Genomic DNA, 12,734 nt, shown 5'->3' with positions numbered 1-12,734 from the left:
AGCACTGGAGGAGAGCACTGAGGGGAGAGCACTGAGGGGGGAGCACTGAGGGGAGAGCACTGAGGGGAGAGCACTGAGGGGGGAGCACTGAGGGGAGAGCACTGAGGGGAGAGCACTGAGGGGAGAGCACTGAGGGGAGAGCACTGAGGGGAGAGCACTGAGGGGAGAGCACTGAGGGGGGAGCACTGGGGGATAGCACTGGAGGGGGCACTGGAGGGGTCACTCAGGGAGATGACTCTGGGAGATGACTCACAAAGAGGACTCGGGGAGTGGACCGGGGAAGCATCACTTTTCCGTGATGTCACACTTCGGGATTTTACTGCTTGACTTCATAGATGATTACATTCGCTTAAAAATAAAAGTGACATTGATCACTGTGGGGTAAAAACAGAGATGTCTTGTAAGTTCAAAAAGATGTCACAAGATGAGCAGGAGCCAGCGGACTGTGGAGGAGGGAAAGGCTGGTCCCCTGCTGTGGGAGCTCCTGAAAGACGCTGTCACCAGGCTTTGGTCACCGGAACTGGCAAGCATCTTGGGTGAAGAGTTTTATGGCCCGTAATAGTTTTCTGTAAATGAAAATTACTTGCCCTCCCTGGGTAATTTAGTTTTATCTGAGTTAATCCAGGAAAGTCTTATTCATATAAACTATGACACACGAGTCCATGAGTAAGTGTCACCCGGAGACTTAAAGAGGCGCCGTTGTCTTCTGAGTTTTGGGTCAGCGGCCAGTGGTGGCTCCAGTAGTCGATGCTGTTCCCAGATGAGGTTCATGAGGTGGCGATAGCCTGGGCAGAGAAGCCTCCATGGTTTTCTCTCCTCCCAGAGTTCATGACATTGGTGACCCTGTGTCAAACACAAGCAAAGTCTCTTCATATCTCTTGAGGAGCCTTGCTCATACCGATGTGACAGTTCTAGAGATGTCTGTAACCTGGGCAAGGACTTCCTCCCTTCAGTAGATATCAAACAGGTTTGGCAAATTTCCGCCTCTGTCCAGTGAAGGAGGAGGCTTTCACTGGACTTCATAGGAACTCAAAGTGCAGACACACCCGTGGGTACACTGGGCATGAGTGCGCAACCCCCAGAAGGCAGCTGAGCCCAAGAGATGGAGCCCGGGGCCTTCTGTGTGCCAGGAAAGCCCTGTACCAGAGGCCAGACAAGAGCCCTAACACTACGAGACCCTCAGCTGCCAACTAGGGGAGTCTAGACCAGCACTGCACAGCTCAGTGAGCCCCCAGCTCAGCCACAAGCAAGTCAAACCAAGTGTCTCCATTTATATCAACATAACTGGTGTCTGAAGAGGCGCCCGCTGTCTTCCTATGACTAGACTCTCACTGATAACAACCACACAGCACATACACAGTAACCCAAATGGCCAACACACTCCCACTGCGATGTAGAACTTTGTATCAGGGAACAGAAGTCACCTCCACCATGTTGTCGTGGCTGGAATAACCAGAGAAAAACCATGTTGCTAGTGGATAAAATCACACCCTGGCCCCACCCTGACCCTTCATTTCTTAGGGACCAATTAAGCAGATTGCCTCAAGTCTATGAGGAAAAAATGGAAAATTTGCCTCAGCAGGCTGAGAATCAGGCTGCTTGCCGGACGTTACTTCACTAGCTGTGTTCAGTGGCCGGATGGCCGGTGGAGAGAGTGGGGACACAGCCGCACAGGCGCTTTACTGGTTAAGAGCTCATGCGGCTCCTTAGGACCTGGCTCCAGAGGACCCAGGTTTGGTTCCCAGAACCCACATCATGTGACTCACATCCACCTGTAATGTGGGCTATAGAGACTCTGACACCCTCATCTGGCCTCCCCAAGTAGCCACATGTGTGTGGTGTACAGACAGTTTATACAGTCTATACACGTGCATAAAGTAAAAACGGCTTTTGAACTGGGTGTGGCGGAGGCAGGAGGATCTGTTACAGGACAGCGTGGTCTACATGTTAAGTTCCAGGACAGCCAAGAATAAATATATATAAAGGTTATGCTTATATAACCTAGCAATATGTAAACAAATAGGTCTATATGACTATATAACCTATAAAAAGAATATAGGGCAGATGAGATGGCTCAGTTGGTAAAGGTTCTTGCTGCCAAGACTTACAACCAGTGTATCCTTGGGACCCACATGGTCCCAGGAGAGAGAATCCAGTCTTGTAAGCTGTCCTCTGACCTCCACAGTCACACTGTACATACATAGTAAATAAATATAAATAAGTAAATGTAAATAAACAAAAAAAGTAACTCAAAATTGTGTGTGTGTGTGTGTGTGTGTGTGTATACAAAGCAGTTTGTATACATATCAGTTTTGATAGTTTATTGGTTGGTATAGCTAAAATTTTCTACTTGTCCAGTTCCCAGTTCTACATTTTAAAGGCCTTATAGGTTTCTGACTTTATGGTACGGTGTAAGAGACACAAACTCAGTAGGAGTCATACTTTGAAGTTTGAAGTCGCTACACCAGAGCCCAGCCTGGCCTCAGGTTCAGAGCCCTCCTCAGCTTGCCCGGTGCTGAGACAGCTCGTTTGGACCTCCACACCTGGCAGGCAGCTATTTTAACTTGTGGTTTTTGTTTTGCATGTGTGTGACTGCTGTGTGTGTGCGTGTGGTGTGTGTGCGTATGGTGTGTGTGACTGCTGTGTGTGTGCGTGTGGTGTGTGTGACATGTGAGGGGGGTGCAGGCACTTGGCTTCGCTCCACCTTACTTCTTTGAGGCAGGGTCTCTCACTGAACCTGGAGAAAGGATTATGGCCAGCAAACCCATTAGACCCTTAGAGCTCTTCCTCCTCCTCCTCCACCTCCTCCTCCTCCACCCCCACCCTCACCCTGTGGCAGTTCTTTTAACACTGAGTGTTGAGGGTCTGGATTCAGATCGTCACATTTATACAGCAAGACTCACCCACTGAGCTGTCTCTCTAGCCCTGTTTGTTAAAAATAAGAAAGAAGGAAGGAAGGAAAGAAACAAAGAAACAAAGGAAAATAACATACAAAATATATTCCTACTTGCTATGGCTTTATCAGAATATATTCCTATCACATGTCAAGGAGCGAATAGTAAGACCCTGGAGACAGACAGAGCCTTATTATGTAGCCTGGCTGTCCTAGAACTCACTATGTAGAGCAGGCTGGGCTGGAACTCAGAGATCCACCTGCCTCTGCCTCCTGAGTGCTGGGAAAAAGGCGTGTGCCACCATTCCCAGCCCTGTGTAGATCTTTTTGTCTAATTTCCACCTCCTGCACACACACTCACACACACTGTCTGCCAGGCCTTGTGTGTCAGGATCACATTAACTCTTGACAGCAGTTCAGACAGGGCTGGCTGCCTTATAAAACCAGCGGTTCCCATCCATACCGCAAATCCCCAGGGCTTACACAGACCTACTTCTGGTCCCTCGGGGACATGCAGGGCTTCTTAGGCAGAGAGCTCGAACAGCTTTGGTTGACTTGAATTTGATTATTTTTTGTTCTCTGAAAAATATAAGCAGCATGTTATTTTTAATTTAACCTTCTAACCATTACTGGATATACAGTAGAATTTATATTTAGGGCCCTTGTTAACTTTCCATCTTAATTTTAACCGTTTGTTAGTATAGCTGACTTCCCGTCTGTCTGATCTTGAGACAGAAGGATAGCAACAGTGTAGTCTGTGCTTGGATCCTGTGTACATTTGGTTTTCCATGGCCTCCCTCACGGGCTAGGACCTACCATCTCGGCTGGAAGACAGGCAGGTCTTTGATAAATGTGCTTTCTAGCATATCCCTTCCTACTCTTGATTTGTACAAGATGGCCATCATCTTTGGGATCTAGAAATAATTTTTCTCAAGCTTTTTTTCTTTTGTTTTGAGACAGAGTCTCACAATACTGCTCTGGCTGGCCCAGAACTCTCTATGTAAACCAGACCAACTGGCCTCAAGTTCACAGAAATGTCTCCATCTTGAAGTGCTGGGATTAAAGGGATGCGCCAACTTTCTGCCTCTTTTGAGATGACCATATGATTCTCCTGATTTTGATAACGTAGTCAGTTAGAATGACAACTGTGCTGTTTCTCTTCGTGGTCACTCTGGCTGCATTTGGAGTTCCCCGGGAGACGCCTCTAGCCACGTGGTCGTGAGGCTCTGTGTCTAGCTTCTCATGTGCGTTCTGCCCTCATGTTTATGAAGCCAGTGCTTTATGAATTGAGCCACCTTGCTAGCCTCACCTCTTATTTCAGAGTCTTGCTACCTATCTCAAGCTGGCGTCAAACTCCTAAGCCTTGTGTCGACAGCTCTGGGTGACAGGATAAAAGAATGATCTACCTCAGTACCGACTGAAGGCATTCCCTCTTATTTGTAGGTAAAGTTCGAGCTTGTTTTATTCTTTTCAGAGAACATCCTGTGCATAATTTCACTCCTTTGTGCCTTTTGTTGTTGTTGTTGTTGTTGTTTTGAGGCAGGGTTTCTCTGTATAGCCCTGGCTGACATACCTACACACAGACACAGACTTAAAATAATAAACCTTCTGCTTACTATTGCTGTGATCAAACACCATGACCAAAGCAAGATGGGAGGAAAGGCTCACACTGCCACAGCACTGGTCATCACTGAGGGGAGTCGGGACAGGAACTTAAACAGGCAGGAATCTGAAGGCAGGAGCTGATGCAGAGGCCGTGGAGGGGTGCTGCTTGCTGGCTTGCTCCCCATGGCTTATTCAGCCTGCTTTCTTATAGAACCCAGGACCATCAGCCTAGGGGTGGCCCCGCCCACAATGGGCTGGGTCTTCTACTGTCAATCACTAATTAAAAATAATAATAAAAAAAAAACGTACTGCAGGCTTGCCTACGGAGACATTTTCTTAACTTGAGGTTCTCTCCTCTCCCATGAGTTTAGCTGTGTCAAGTTGACATAAAATTATCCAGTTACAATCTTTTAATAAGTACAAAGAGAGTGAAGAGCTAACCCACTCTTAGAATGACTGTATCCAACAAGAGTCTTGCGGTTAGCAACAGACAAATAGTGGGCTGAGGAGATTGCTCAGTGGTTAGAGCACTGGCCGTTCATCTAAAGGGTTCAGTTCCTGGAACCCACATGGCAGTTCACAACCACCCATAACTCCTGCTCCCAGGAATCCAGTGCCTTTCTCTGACTTCCACCAGGCCCAAGTGTGGCACACACACACGCGCGCGCGCGCACACACACACACACACACACACACACGCACATTCAGGCAAAACAAACACTCAGACACATAAAATAAATTCATCACAAAGTTTTCTCTAAGGACACAAAGAGTTGGGGGCGTGGCTTGGTCTGTGGAACACTGGCCTGGCTGGACAAAGCCCTGGATCTGACTCCCAACAGAGCGTAAGCCAGCGCAGGCCTGCAACCTCCACATGCAGGAGCTGAGGTGAAGTCAGCCCTTAGGGTCATCCTCTGTCATGCAGCAAGCTTGAGGTTAGCCTTGGCTACGTCTGACTGGCTCCAAAAGGGAGGAAAAAAAAAATCACAGTGGATGAATGTGCTTAAAATACATTGTATCGCTATCTGTAGATTTCAAAGAGTAAATTTCAAATATTATTTGGCTTCATTTGAGCGACTTTATTGAAGTAAATAAATACATTTGAATACTAAAAGTAATTTAACTACATAAATATAAGTAAGAAAATTTGCTTTCATACTTGATAAGTGATAAAAATTATATGAAAGCAAAATTAAAAAGTGATTGTCTTGCATTTGATGTTTTCCAAGTTTCCGGAGGGCAGGAAATGGGGGCAGGGGGCAGGTTGATATGCTTTCAGCATTTAAAATGCTCAACTCCTCTATCTACCTACCCACAATCCCATCCCATCTGTCTGTCTGTCCATCTGTCCATCCTTCTGCCCATCTGTCTACCTACCTACAGAACAGACTCTCATTATGTAATCCAAGCTCTCAATCCCCCTGCCTTGGCTTCTGAAGTGCTGGGATCTCAGGCCACTATCACCACACAGCTTGGCTTTCTGAGGCTCATGTTATCTGATGGAAATCTGTCCTCCCTGGAGCCTCTATGTGTCCCCAGGTCTCTCCTGTCATCCCAATTCAGCCTTTCTGCTATGTGACCTGGCCCCACCCACCCACCCTCCCACACAGGGCTGTCACTTTTGCCACTTGCAGCCTGGCTAAGCCCGCTGGCGAGGCCTCGGTAGTTGGAATTTTATAAACGTGTTGTGTTCATAACTTCCGACTTGCCATGGCTTCACCCTCCTCCTCCACAGGTCAGGTGGAAGCAAGCAGTTTGTGAAGTTTTCCCCTTTTGCAACTGGAAAATTGGCAGCTGGGTGATTTAGAAGTGAGTCGGAAAAGTCTGGGCCCAGCTGGCAGAGGTGCCCTTCAGAGGGTAAGGAATGTTTACGAGTTTGTTTATAAAGCTAAGAGCCCAGCTGTGTTCGCACGGCTCTGGGCTGCAGACCCCCTTTGACCTTCTAGCCTTCCAGCAAAGAGCAAGGGTGTTCACAGGAGGCCTGAAGTTCAGGGAGAACGCACAGATAGGGACAAAGTCACCTGACTCCACCCTCACAAACTAACCGCCCCAAAACCCCAGGGCTATCCTTTCCAGAAAGCTCTGAGATTAGAGCCCCAGCCTCCGCAGGGAGCATGGAGACGGCTGTTAGCACAGACAGGGAGGCTCTGACCATCTGAAGCCCACCCTGAGGACAGCAAGGACTAGAAGGGGCCCAGGACACCAACTTCTTAGTGCAGTGGGGTCTCAGAGCTGGAGACCAGAGAAGAGAGCTGAGTCGGGTCAGGATCAGCCCACTGATTCAGCCTGTGTCAAGAAACTGTCATCCTAGCCCCAGGAACACCAGAGGACACAGGTAGCCAAAGGGCCCTATGGGAAGATGGTCAGGAAGGAAGACCCGCTTTGCAGGGACTCAAGAGACCAAGAAGAGGAGGCCCCAGGGAGTGAGCGTCACTCAGCCAGGCTGGCAGACCCCATCCTGCCTCCTCCTGCAGGGGAGACCCAAGAAGGAAGCACTCTCGTGAACACTGTGGGAGAGAGGACTCCAGTGGTATAGGGGAGGCCATTAGCACACGTCCACCCTTCACCAAAAGGCCAGAGGCCCCCATGACCTCTTTCTGAGGAAAAGACAGAGACTCCCCCGAGGGTGGCCAGGCATCACTGCTGACAGGAACTGCCTCTGAATTAAGTTCAAGGCCACAGGCATGGACCCAGAGCAGTAGGCAAGAATCCAAGGCACTGGCTCCCTTCCTTGCCCTGGTCTCTGTCCAGCTCAGTTTGGGTTCTAGAAAGTTCTTATAGCATCTTATGCTTGGCTCCTGAATAGGGCCTGGTCTCAGAACCCGCATCAAGCAGCTCACAACTGCAAACGCCACAAAATGCCCTCTTCTGGCCTCCATGGGCAACTGTACCTACTTGCACATATCCATCCACCATTCCCACTGACCTCTGTGGGCAATTGCCCCCCCCGCCCCCCCCACACACGCCACACCACATATGCATCAACTTTAAATTTTTAAGTATTCTTTTGAAAAAGGGAGACGAGCTGGGCGTGGTGGCGCACGCCTTTAATCCCAGCACTCAGGAGGCAGAGGCAGGCGGATTTCTGAGTTCGAGGCCAGCCTGGTCTACAAAGTGAGTTCCAGGACAGCCGGGCTATACAGAGAAACCCTGTCTCGGAAAAAAAAAAAACAAAAAAAAGAAAAGAAAAGAAAAAGGGAGACGGAGGAGAAGGGGAGAAAGAGAAAGGGAGGAAGAAAGAGAGGAAGAAGGGGAGATAGCAAGAGAGCGAGAGAGCGAGGAGAGAGAGAGAAACAGAGGAGAGAGAGAGAAACAGCCTGCACGCGGGCGCACAAGGGGGGGGGGGGAACGACATTGCTGGAAAGACATAGGGTTGGGAAATAGAAAAAGACTTTTCAGCCAAGCGTTTAAAAGTACTCAACTCTAAGAAGATTTGCCTGAGCTGCCCCAGGAGAGCAACAATGTTGCTTTTGGAGGCTTGTAATGCCCTCACACTGGGTAACCAGTTCTCCTTGTCTAGGAAATGGTCAAGCGTGTTCAGCTGAGTCCCTCTTGCTTTGGGGGCACTTTGCAATCCACAGTGGCACACAATGATCAAACACAGCAGCCATAGCGTAGTCCCAGGCCTCTGCCTGTCTCTGTGATACACTGGAAGAGAGCTGACATCTTCCTGCCACCTCATTCTAGATCCAAAACAGGGAGCTGCAGAGAAGGCTCAGCAGTGAAGAATACCGGGAGAGACCTGAGTTCTGTTCCCAGCCCACCCACCTTGGGCATCTCACAAATACCTGTAACCCCAGTCCCAGAGGCTCCTACACCTTCTGCTGGTCTCTTTGGGTCTCCTGAATGCACATCATCACATAAAACTCCCACAGTGGTTGGGGATCCAGGCTGCTCTGTCTTGCAACTCCTACAGAGCCTCCTGCTGCGCCTCTCTGACATTTGAATGATGGTGCAGATAGAAACAGTTTGGGGAGTAGTTCCTGACAGCAATTTATCTTATGTATATGAGTACACTGTAGCTGTCCTCAGACACACCAGAAGAGGGCATCGGATCCCATTACAGATGGTTGTGAGCCACCATGTGGCTGCCGGGAATTGAGCTCAGTACCTTTGGAAAAACAGTCAGTGCTCTTAACCGCTGAGCCACCTCTCCAGCCCCATATCAGCAATTTAAAACACTAAATATAACACACTAGAACTCCTGTAACCACGACATGCTCTCCTGTTATGTCTTTATTACCCAAACACCTTGAGTTGACAGAATTCTTACTACAGAGCAGCAGAGGGCTCTGAAGCTAATGAAACTTTCCAGTTGCTTCCACAGCAAATTATCCTCAACACTTCTTGGTTGTATGCCGATGTGTGTTCAGGCGTGTCCAGGCGCGCGCGCTCGTGTGTGTGTGTGTGTGTGTGTGTGTGTGTGTGTGTGTGTGTGTGTGTGTAGTCCCTAGTATTATTTTTATGTATATGCGCATGCGCTTGCCTGAGCTTTATGTGAACCGCGTTCATGCAGTGCTCTCAGGGGCCAGAAGAGGGCGCTGGATCCCCGGAACCGTAGTTACAGATGGTTGTGAGCTGCCCTGATGTCAGGGGACAAACCCCTGAGCGCTTAACTGCTGAGCCAGCTCTCCAGTCCCTTTCACATTATTTTTTTGGTACAGGGTCACTCACTAAACCTGAAGGTTGGAACGTTGGCTAAATTGGCTGGCCAGCAAGCTCCCAGGATCCACCTCTGTAGCACTGATGTGTCAGCGAACACGGGCGCTGGTGATCCGGGCTCAAGTCGTCACAGTTGTATGACAGATAATTTACCTTGCTGACCCCTCAGTCAGAGCTCACTCCAGCCCTGACTGTCGCTGCTGCTCCCACATCCCCTCCCTAGCCCATGTTTCCTGCTGGAAGAGCAGCCAGCAAACTGCTTCTAGTAACTTTTCCGCTGGCCCTTCCCAAACAGCACCATCTCAGTGGAAGCGGTAGCAGAGGCCATCTTGCCTAGCTTGAGCCACAAGGTCTCCGGATAGAAGACCCACCCCGAGGCAGAGGAGGGCCCGGGAGGTCACAAGAGTTACTGAATGTCGGGTCTAGAGGACGAGTTTTGAACCACCAGAAAGACAAGGAAGCTTACTTCAAGGTATCTAGGTAAGGGTAGGAGGATCGTCTTGCACTACAGGGAAATAAGGAAGGAATCTAAAATATGTCACGGAGCTATGGATGAAAGGCACCTTAGTTATATCCCTGTGTGCGTGTGCGTGTGCGTGTGCGTGTGCGTGTGCGTGTGTGTGTGTTGGTGGTGGTGGTGGGAGAAGTGTGCTTTTAACTCTTTGGTGTCTGAAGTCTCTGAATTCCTAGGTTCCCAGGGAATCCAGACGCCTAGGATATTTGCTTCACACACACCGAGGGGCTGTTTATCCCTCTCCATAGACGCAGGGCTAGAAGAGTCGGTTACAAGGCTTCCAGCGATGGATAGAGGTGCCCCAGTGATTTAGTGTTCCCTGCGAGCCCATCACAGACTCACAGGCATATTCCTGGTGTCTGCTAGTTGGATGTGAGACCGCAGACCACTGTGGGCCAACCGGCCCCTAGTTCCAACCTGACACAGATCAAACGGGTGCCCAGAAGGGAGGAAAAGAGGACCCCGGGGTTAGAGGTGGCTCTTCCCCAAACATGCCCCCCTCCCCAAAGAATCTAATTTCTCTAGAAAGAGAAAGCTCCTGCAACTGGGGTGAGTTGAGAGGAAGGGAGAGAGGGAGGCAGACAGACAGACAGAGACAGAGAGAGAAAGTTAAACAGTAAAACAAAATCTCTTTAAGGGCAGCATGGGCTGTTGGGGCGGTGGCGGAAATGTCACCCAGCAGGAGACACTGATTTGATTTGAGAGCAGGCTAGACTGTGGAACTCCTAAAGGAGGCTTCCAAGAAAGAGACCACAGCCCCATTCAAGTAGGAGAAGTAATGAGGAGATCTGCGTGCTGGCCCCAGTGAAGCCCAGTGAAGGGAATAAATGTGCCCGGAGGTGCAGTCACTGAAGGAGACAACAAAGGTGGACATCCGCGGTGTGTGAGGGCCGAGTGGAGACTGGCGGCTGTGGGAGGGGGTCCCCGCTCCCCCTGGCTACTCAGGTTTAAAGGAAAGCAGGGTGTTTACATTCGACTCTGATCGCTGAACAGTGCCGCGGTGATTCTGCCCCATTTACCTTCAGAAAGAGCCTCAATGGAGTCGGGGGAATTAGGAGTCAGGAAGCAAGGTCTTATACCTTGAAAACAAAAATGGGGGCGCAGGCAGGCCCAGCAGTTCTATAGAGTTAGCTGCGGGGAGAGGGGGGCGCCCATAGCTGCGAAGACCCATGGAGAGTCCAGTTGTAAATCACACCCTGGCTGTGCTTCCCAGGACACCGAGTACTGTTTTATTTTAAAAGCTGATTCTGCTGCCGTTTAAATTAATCTACTCATTAAAAAAGTGCCTATGCTCAAAGCAGCCACCCCCAAAAGGGCCTCGGAAGAGCCTGAGTTTAAAAGGCTCAGTGGGGTAGATGGTCGCAGGGCAAACCCGGGGAGTTCGGCTCTCTGGCGCCCTTGTACATACACTGCCTCTGCCCAACACACACACACAGGTGATATACACACACATACATACACACAGCCACATATACAATGCAGGTAGCACAAACACGTACACACACATAACTCACACCCAGTACACACACGTGTGACACATACACATATACACTACAGACACACATGGGCAATGCACACACAGCAAATACACACATGTACACAGCATACACACACTGGGGTGGTACACACACGTATGCATATACACATGGATTACACACAGTAGTGATACATACTCATGCACACTCATGCACACACACACACACACTGGGGTGGTACACACATATGAACATATACATGGATGACACACACTCACACACAGTAGTGGCACACACACACACACACACACACACACACGGAAGTCTTTATCCCAGACCACAGAGACAGACTTTTCACTGGGGCTGATCCTAAGCAACCCTGGGACAACAAAGATACCCAGGCCAAATGGTGGTGGTGTCAGGGTTAAGTGGTGTGGCCTCCAGGTCTGTTCTGGTGAATGTTGATTCCCAAGGTAATAAATAGTGTTGAAGAGGGCACAGGCTTCACCAGGTTTTTGTTGGAGTTTTGGCACTAAGCCTCTGCAGAGGACATGCCAGCCCTTGCCAGGAGCCTGTCTATGAACTTCTAACCCTAGCTGCCTGGGTTCTACTTCCCCAAGAAAGTTACAGACCTCAGGCTGCCAGACTTGGGACATCAGAGGTCGATTGGGCTTCATAGCCTCTTAACTGTAAGTGTCCCCCACATCCTCGGTGCTGTGCCTCCCCCCCCCCCCCCCCCCCAAGCCTGAGAATCATGGAGAGCCTGGCTGCAGGCCTGTGCTGTGGAATTCTCACCAACCACATGACATGAAGCCCATCCCCCACCTAGGGGGCCTGATCTCTCCTCAGAGCCCCTACCATGCTGTCTGTCTGTCCACCTGTGGAATTAATAACTCCTCCAGTAACCTGCTCTCCAAAAAGGCAATCAGTCCACCTCAGGGGCTTCCTTGAGCTCCAATCCCCTAGCCTTTCAATGGCCATGGTGCATGCCTTCCTGTGGGAGAGGAGTCTTGGCACTGTTACCTACACCTATCAGCAGGGGGCGCTCACCAGAGGCCTCCAGGACCCGGGACCAAAACAACCTTCTGTTCTTTAATAACTCACTCACTCATGGGAATCCTGTTATAGCAACACAACAACAAAATTCTATGAAATTCGAGACTCACTGGCCCGACAGGTCACCTGGCATTGACCAGCCACAGTACACGAGAAAATCAAATACAAGGTCACGGTTTCTGACGCGAAGAAAGCGAGGGCGTCTGAAGCATCCGTGGATAGTTTCTGACGCTGTCAATCAGTCCCTGTCATGCACATGTCAGTAGTGCCTGCTGAGAGCTAGGTCTTTCTCAAGAATCCTAGAGTTGTTTAGTGTTCAAGAACAAAGAAGCAGTGACAGGTGACAGCTGTAAATAAGTTCATGATTCCATAAGACAGACAAGCAGGTCTGAGGACACCTGCGAGGGTCGCAGGGGGGGAGCAAGTATTGAGGAGGGGTAGGACTCCAGTGCAGCCAGGAAAGGGGTGGAGGAGGTGTGCAGGGGGAGGTGTGCAGGGGGAGGTGTGCAAGGGGAAGGTGTGCAGGGGG

Source organism: Mus caroli, chromosome 4, assembly GCF_900094665.2.
Source record: "Mus caroli chromosome 4, CAROLI_EIJ_v1.1, whole genome shotgun sequence".
NCBI classification, from domain to species: Eukaryota; Metazoa; Chordata; class Mammalia; order Rodentia; family Muridae; genus Mus; species Mus caroli.
The sequence above is the reverse complement of the archived record's forward strand: the minus strand, read 5'-3'. Positions refer to the sequence as shown.